Below are 8183 nucleotides of genomic sequence, written 5' to 3' on the forward strand. Positions count from 1 at the left end.
TCCAATAAAACATACATACCCGCGTAGAAAACCATGACCTTATACCAACAAAGCACTAAGCAAAGCTATATATGCTAAGCATATGACGTTTACACAATACACTCTGTATAAATAAGGCAAATCTTGTGAAAACTATATAAAGAATATAATTTTTTTAAAATAAATTAAAGAGTAGGTATATGAGAGCTTAATTTTTAGAAAAAGAATATCAAGGCTATTAAGGACAATAGTAACAAGGATACAAATAATGAATTTAAACAAGTTTACCTTGAGAAATTATATAAATAATACAAAATTTTAATTCGAACAAAAACCTCTACAAGATCTTAATTTCTGAGATACCAATAAGTGTGGGCCATATTACATACCTAACTAACAAACTTTACACTAAAACAGTTTTCCTGAAGGAAGCTCATTTATTAAAGGAATTGCAGACCATTTTCCCACACTACTGCTTGATATGGCCATGATAGAACCTGCTTAATATGCAAGAACAACGCGCTGAATGGAATACTGCCTTCTCGTTAGCTAACTGAAAATAAGTTATAATTATATGCATGACGTCATTTTCTTTTAACCAATGAGAGAACAGCATTCCATTCAGCAGGATTTCATTGGCATATTAAGCGGGCGAGATCATGGCCATATCTGGCATTCCTTAAAGATAGGATACTAAGCCAAACTTTAGATAGACATACAAAGTCGAAAACCTGAGCTAAACATCGGTACCACATTTATTACGCTATGCGAAATCTAGCAAAAAATGTCAGGGTTGATTCTTAAATAGGTCGCGCGAGAAAGGAGAGAAGTGTCCTTCCTTGTATTATTTTATAGTATGAATTTAGGTTCCGACAGGTCGACTGGTCCTAATACCAATCTCAACTATCCTACGTGAACAGCTATTTCTTACAGGTCACGTTCTGATGACATGTTATTGGCACAATAGTTACTTTTATCAGATGGTGTCCAATATATTTGCGTTTGGGAGACAGGGCAGTATGGTTTAGGAGCATTAATGTATGCCGAACGATTTGATTCCATTAAAATTTCTGAAAGCTGCATTTCCATTGGCTAATTCAGTGATTTCAGTGATGTGGAGCAATGTAATCAAACCAGCTAGCGCTCTTTTGGTAAAAAATATAAAGAAATAAAATTTAAAAAAAGATGGACCCCTAACCATTTCGTGGTTTTGGTTGAAAACAATGTCAATGACATACCCATCAAATAACACGACCATTAGTGAACCATCAGTCACTAACACGACCATCAGTACAAGACCGTCAGTGAAAAACCAACCGTCTATAAACCACCAATCAGTAAACCACTAATCGTCAGAGAACCACCAATCATTTCCCCGACCGTCAGTGAACGGCCAGTCAAAAACCCAACCGTCAGTGACCCTAAAGTAAATTCACAGCGTTACCTAGTATCCTAGACATCAATGACCATCCCAGTAATTACACACCTGAACGTTACGTTAACACGGAAACGTCCACACCTAGGCGTCAGTCAGATGACGGGTTTTGGCAGATTCCGAAACGTCGCCGTGGCTTCTCGTGGTCATTCAAGGAACAATGTTTCAACATACGTCAATTGTTCGAACAGATATACCAGCCTATTTCACAAATATGACGCCAATGACCTAGCACTAGAATCAGTTGGGACAGTGTTTCTGTAACTAATAATGTATCAGCATCAATTTTTGAGAATTCTGGAAAGTTTAATGTTGCTGGGCATCACAGTGGGGCTTTGAAGAATGGGAAGTTTATGGACATAACATTTACATTGATGCTTGTAAAACCAAATGAATATCACAGTGCACTCCCACGTGTACCATCTGGCATAAAGGAAAACGTGTTCTTTATAGTTAACAATACACTAAATGAAGAGAGAGTTTTGGGATGACTCTTAAACAAAAACTGCAAGAACGTCAAGAAGCACAACTTGAATATGCTGTAGAAAAAGAACACTTTTTTAAACCTGTTACAAAGGTTACTGAAAGAGTTGCAGAAGTGACTAAGAGTTTTCTTCCGGCATAAAAAAAAAATGCTGAGCAAACTGAAAAGATAGCAAGAAGAAGCAAACAGACAAAAAAGATTTTAAGAGATCTTCAAGCTGAAATAGCACCGCTCTCCCTCCACCACCGTCTCATGAAAAAGAACTTAAAGGCGCTGTTGGAGGAAAACCAGAACCAAAAGAAAAAGTTGAAATGCTTGATAAATTTACCCCAGAAACAATTAATACAGTAAAACGATTTGTAAAATTAAAAGAGTTTGCTGCATTTGCTTCTGCGAATTATAGTTACAAACACAGATATTTTAAAACCTGAACATGATATATCGGGATAAAGGTATCAGTGCTGTTGGTAATGTTACTGGTAAAGCATTTTCAGCAATCAAAGAAAGATTAGCTCGATTAGTACAAAGAAAACCACAGCCAGTAAAATTACCCGGTACTGAAATTATGCCTGCAAATATCTGTAAAATAATGAATCAAGCTGCAAATCAAAACCTAACAGAGTTGGCTAATATACCCAAGTCAGAAAAAGAAAAAAATACAACAGCAAGTTTAATAGCAGGAAGTGGTCTTCGTGTTAGACGATAATAATTATAATAAAATATTCAAGTGTATATTCGATCCTTCGTTTGATATGGATGTACCAGTTCTTAAAGATGAATCTATACGCGATTATCGGTATTATTCTTATGACGCACGTGTACCAAATCAGCGTCGTCGAATCGAATTACAAGTTCAAGATAAAAACATATTTTTTACATGCTGAAGCGTTTATTTCAGAGGCGTAGCTGGGGGGGGGGGGGGGCATTTGTACATTTGTCCCCGGGCGCCAAGGTACAGGGGCGCCAAAATGTGGCTTACAACGTTACATTATAATAAGTAAATAAGGGTAATATTCAAAAATGTGATTAAACGGGGAGGGGGCTGGGGCGCCAATTTTATAGTTCGTCCCTGGGCGCAAAATATCAAAGCTACGCCTCTGGTTTATTTAAGTAGAAGGTAGACTTTTGAAAGCAGATGATACAGCATACGGACTTTTAGATCGACCTGGTTTTATTAATAATGGTGTCATGGCATTATTTAACAGTGCTATATACATGATTGACGGAAAAAATATTGAATCGTGTCTCGAAAATTTTGATGTTGCCACAGCAATATTTAGTCTTGCAAGATATTCATATGATTATACAAGATCAGCTAGCCCGTCAGTGATCTTTGCAAAGGATACCACTGATCACCCCGAGGGTAGAAACGTGAGACTAAATGCAGCTGGAACTGAAGATGAATCGATGAACGAAACTTTCAACTTAGGATTTGCCGCACGTAGATCAATGGTAAATGGAGAAGACATTTTTTATGTGTGATTCCATTATCACATATCCTTGGATTTTGTAGAAATGTTAGAAAAGTTATATTTGGAGCTAAACACGCTGTGGTACTTGTAAGAAAAGCCACCGACAATGAAGCAATCTGGCGACCTAACGCAGTTGATGCTGGTAAAGTAATACTTAAAAAACTGTCACAGTGGATGCGGGTAATGATTCCATCTTTTGCTGAAGAAGAAAAACTATTTGCTTTTATGAATGAAGGTTGTAAATCATTGTTATCATGGTTGACAATGACAACATATAGCGTTCAAAGTAATGCGGCTGGTTATTTACATGGCAAGTAGCAACAGAGCAATGAGTTTCTGCACCAAGACATATATTTAGTGCTTTTCAGGAAAATGCTAGAATAGATTCAGGAACGAAATCCAATGGTATCTGACACACTTGGAGTTTCTGAAGTTGCGTTAGGGATAAACGAACATCAAGAACCGTCTGGAAAAGTTTTGTAATTATTTTGATCAAAATCATGTTGCACGTGCTTATCATCGGTTGATGACATTTATGGGGCGTGATCAAAATGTTGACACTGGTTTGCAGATATCTCAGCGGGGATTTCACAGCATTATATCCAGTATATTACTTTCCATTGGAACATTTAGATTTATTCAGGCAATCTGTCGTTGATATACATTTTCGAGCCCGTGTAGCTCGACGGCCTGCTGCTGGTTACAGAGCAATCGCTGTTATACTTTCAGACAAAGCAATGCTACTTGAAGGTGTTGGTGGACGAATGAGAGTTATTGATGCTCCTGTAGAAAACATGTAATTAAATCACTTACGATATTTATTGTCATATCATCATATAAGTGTCAGTCTGACTCCGGGTCAGATTCAAAAACTTCAATCATATTCAGCAAAGAACTGTGGAATGAAAATATTGCTATAAAAAGATCAGATCACAGGTGGTCAAAATAAATTATCATCGTCAGAACGTCAACTTAGATATTTCAAAATCGCCAAGCAATCAAAAACAGGCGTTAAACTCAATCTTTCTGCTGGTGCAGTTAAAGAATCGATTAAAACCGGCGGAATATTTCCATTTCTCGCAGTTATACCAGCTTTATTAGCTGCTGATGCTCCAGCTATTGCAAAAACAGTTGCACTTGGTGCTGCTGGAGCCGCTGCTGGTAAACTTGCCGACTAAGCAATAGATACAGTAAGAGGAAAGGTATTTTTTAAAAAATAGGGAAGATCTAAGACTTCCAGGAACTCCTTATCGATATGTTAATCCGTCCAATGTCAACTTTTGTTTGCTCTATGCTGCTAAAAAATTAAATATTACAATTTTCAGAGGTGTTTTTATGCGTCATCAATTACCAAACAATATTGAAACAGGTATCATTAATCTCGACTATAGTTCTGATCCTGGTACTCATTGGATTGCATACGCAATTTATCCACTTGGAATTATTTATTTTGATTCGTATGGACTGGCTCCACCAAAAGAATTTTTAAATTGCGTAAACACAATAAAAACTCCAGTATGGTATTCAACATTACCAACACAAACAATAACTGATCCGACAATATGTGGTCGTGAAGTAATTGCTGTACTTGACGCTGTGTCATCATCAACAATACCACCTCATGAAGTCGTGCACGAGTATACTAGTAGCCACATCGTTTTAAACAGATATTATAGTATAATGGTAGATATTTACGGAAGATCTTCTCGCCCGAGTAAGACTCAGCAAGGCAACTTACCTAAATACGCAATCTTGACGAGGTCAAGGATGAACTCACTAATCTTTCGAGTCTTGCAAATGTGGACTAAAATGAATTCGTTGTTTTTCAAGATAAAAAAGGATGATTAAAGACGAGTAATATTCCGTTGACAGATACTGTTCTGCGGGTTCCAGATGCAACAGAAGATAACTTGTTAGTGTTTACTAAAATCGGTAAAAAATTAAAAACTTGGAGGAAGCAGTGAATCAAGTATATCAGTCATGCGAGAATTTGCTGGACGTATCAGAAGAATTGGATGTATTATGTATGGCGATCTCAATATGAGCCAAAATAAAATTATTAATGTGAGAGAACCAAAATCAGATGATGATGTGGTAACAAAAAGTCATGTAGACAGCATCAACATGATCAGAACTGGGATCAATGATCGTTTATTAACCAAAGGTGATACAATGATTGGTTCTCTCGATATGACTAATAATAAAATTACTGGTCTTGGAGAACCAGAATCAAGCGATGATGCTGCAATAAAGAAGTATGTCGATAATAGCAACATTCCGATAATGAACTCATTAATGACAATCAACAATGGAATGACCACATTTAGATCTGAATACTCTACTCATGTACAAGAGTTTACAAATTTTCGTAGAAACATAAATAGAGCCATTAACGAATGTTTTGGAAATCCACCAGACATCGACATTAAGCTCTCTTATATAAAATAACTACCGATCGTATAGTATATACGGTAACATCTGGATCATCATTATGGTCACCACTCAATAAATCCATTAAACATTGCGCTGAGGTGACGGGTTATACAGATTATCAGTACTTGGTACTACGACATTTACGATATCCACCACAATACCACGGCGTTATCCAATTAACGAGTTTACTGGATGTGTGTTAGCTATGTTGGATCAAAACGACGAGAATATTAGTGGTGGAACCTGAAGTGGTGCAACCCCGTGTTTTGTTATTGGTGTCTTGAATTAGTTGCTAAATTCCCACCTATTTGAAATAAAATAAGGTCCCCAATCAACGTTCAACATTACAGATGCAATCAAGCACGTGAATGGCAAACCCCCCCCCCCCAAAAAAACCTAACAAGTATGGTTGACATTTATACAGTAAAAGTAAAAAATATCGCAAAAGTGTAGTTGTCATTGACATAATTGTATATTGGGCGTCTGTTGTTATCGCTGGAATTGGTGTATTATTATTAACAATAACACCATCGCTAGTGATAGCACCAGCAGTTGTAACAATCTGTGTTTCAGCTGCAACAACAATTGCTGACCTTCTTAATATCATCGCAAAGAAATATGTACATGCACATACCCAAAACTGCATGAGCACACAGTAAAATTGTGTGCAGCGTCGTTAGTATACACCAGATTATCCTCGGTATTATCAACAAGCCATAGTGATGGAAAAATATCAGATTTTGAGTTCACGGAGATGATTAAAATTTACAACGCAGTAATAATTTGATGGCATCTGATTTAGAAAATCAGGATTTAAATAAGAATCTCAACTGAAAACGAGATACTTCATACAACTCCGTCAAAAACTACGATGATATCAGTGAGCTCAACTAATCCAGAATTTAGTGTTAACTTTCCAACTGCAATTCCAGCGAAAGAAATAACGCTAGCACCATTACGAGTATATTACAGTTGGCTAAATATCAGATCAAAATCATTTGGTGGATTGCCAGCAAATAATTCACTGGTATTTGCAAATAAAAATAAACCAGATGGAACTCCCGATTGGCAAGTTGTGAGTATAAATGCAGGTAGCATCAAATCGAACAAATCAACCATGAATTCCAGCGCAGAATCAAATCTAAAGTAGGAAAAGAATCAAAAATAGCTATCACCTTCATGAACCAACATTATCAACTGCAATATAAATAAAATCACAAGATTATGCTGTAGATATATATCAATCATCGATCAGAAGTATGTTAGGATGGCTAGAGAAAACACCTGTTTATCAAGGACCGCCAGAACCAAAACTTGCTGATTTCCTCACGGATAAGAAAATATTTTAAATTGTTCCAAAATATCGAAAAGAATACCCATGGATAACGATAGATGAATCAGATGAGATAATCTTCTCGTCCTGGAAATTATTTTACCTCATCTGATGGTAAAAAGAACTACTTAATTTAGCAAGAACAATATATGATTTTGAAGACGAAACCTTTTATCAGTTATCGATGAAAAAAGATTTTTCGAACTTATTTTTCTGACGATATTAAGCCTGAATACACACGTGTGCTTGGTGACCTACGATATTTATTTTCTAATATCACGCAATGCTATAATAACGGTGTAAAACAACAAAACATCGAACCAATACAACATCTACATCATGTTATATCAGATCTTGACTATGTCAACTGGCTTAATGTTGCAGATGTGATTTTTGATGAAGTAAGTGGAGAAACCCAAAAATATTTTATTTAATACTACAGTAAAAAAAAAATTCTCGATCATAATATTTTTCACTGATGAACTAACAAAAATCAGTCAACCATCTTATTAATGAAGACTTTACAAAAATTGTTGAGTCGTGGCCAAAAATAGCCCTAACAGCAAATATTCTCAAACATAACAATGATCCGTACGGTGGATGTCGTTGTATTTCACTTCACCAATCGCAGTCAATCTTGTATGTGATGCAACTGATGACAGCTATCAAATAGATCTTGAAAAATCTAATTAGGCTCAGCAAGGATATATTTCATACACATTTACACCTCATGTACTTCCTGATCGTACAGGAACCGATTAAATCAGTATATTTGCGATGTCATAATCCGTTATTATCAATAATAAATTTCAAACTTACTGACCAGACCAGACATTTAATTGATGAATTAAAAATTTGAATATTAATCTCTACGTAAAATCTTAACGATTTCATGGGTATATTCAAATTATCGAGAGAAACAAATTACACTAGTCAAATTATATTTTTTTATTTCTCAGGTAGAATAAAGTCAAAGGATAATTAACCATTACCCCAGTTGCCATAATTTTCATTTTCATTAGTAAAATTTTCATTACTTTCACTTTC

Source organism: Sinohyriopsis cumingii, chromosome 2 (genome assembly GCF_028554795.1).
Source record: "Sinohyriopsis cumingii isolate HCF-2022 chromosome 2, ASM2855479v2, whole genome shotgun sequence".
In the NCBI taxonomy this organism is placed as follows: domain Eukaryota; kingdom Metazoa; phylum Mollusca; class Bivalvia; order Unionida; family Unionidae; genus Sinohyriopsis; species Sinohyriopsis cumingii.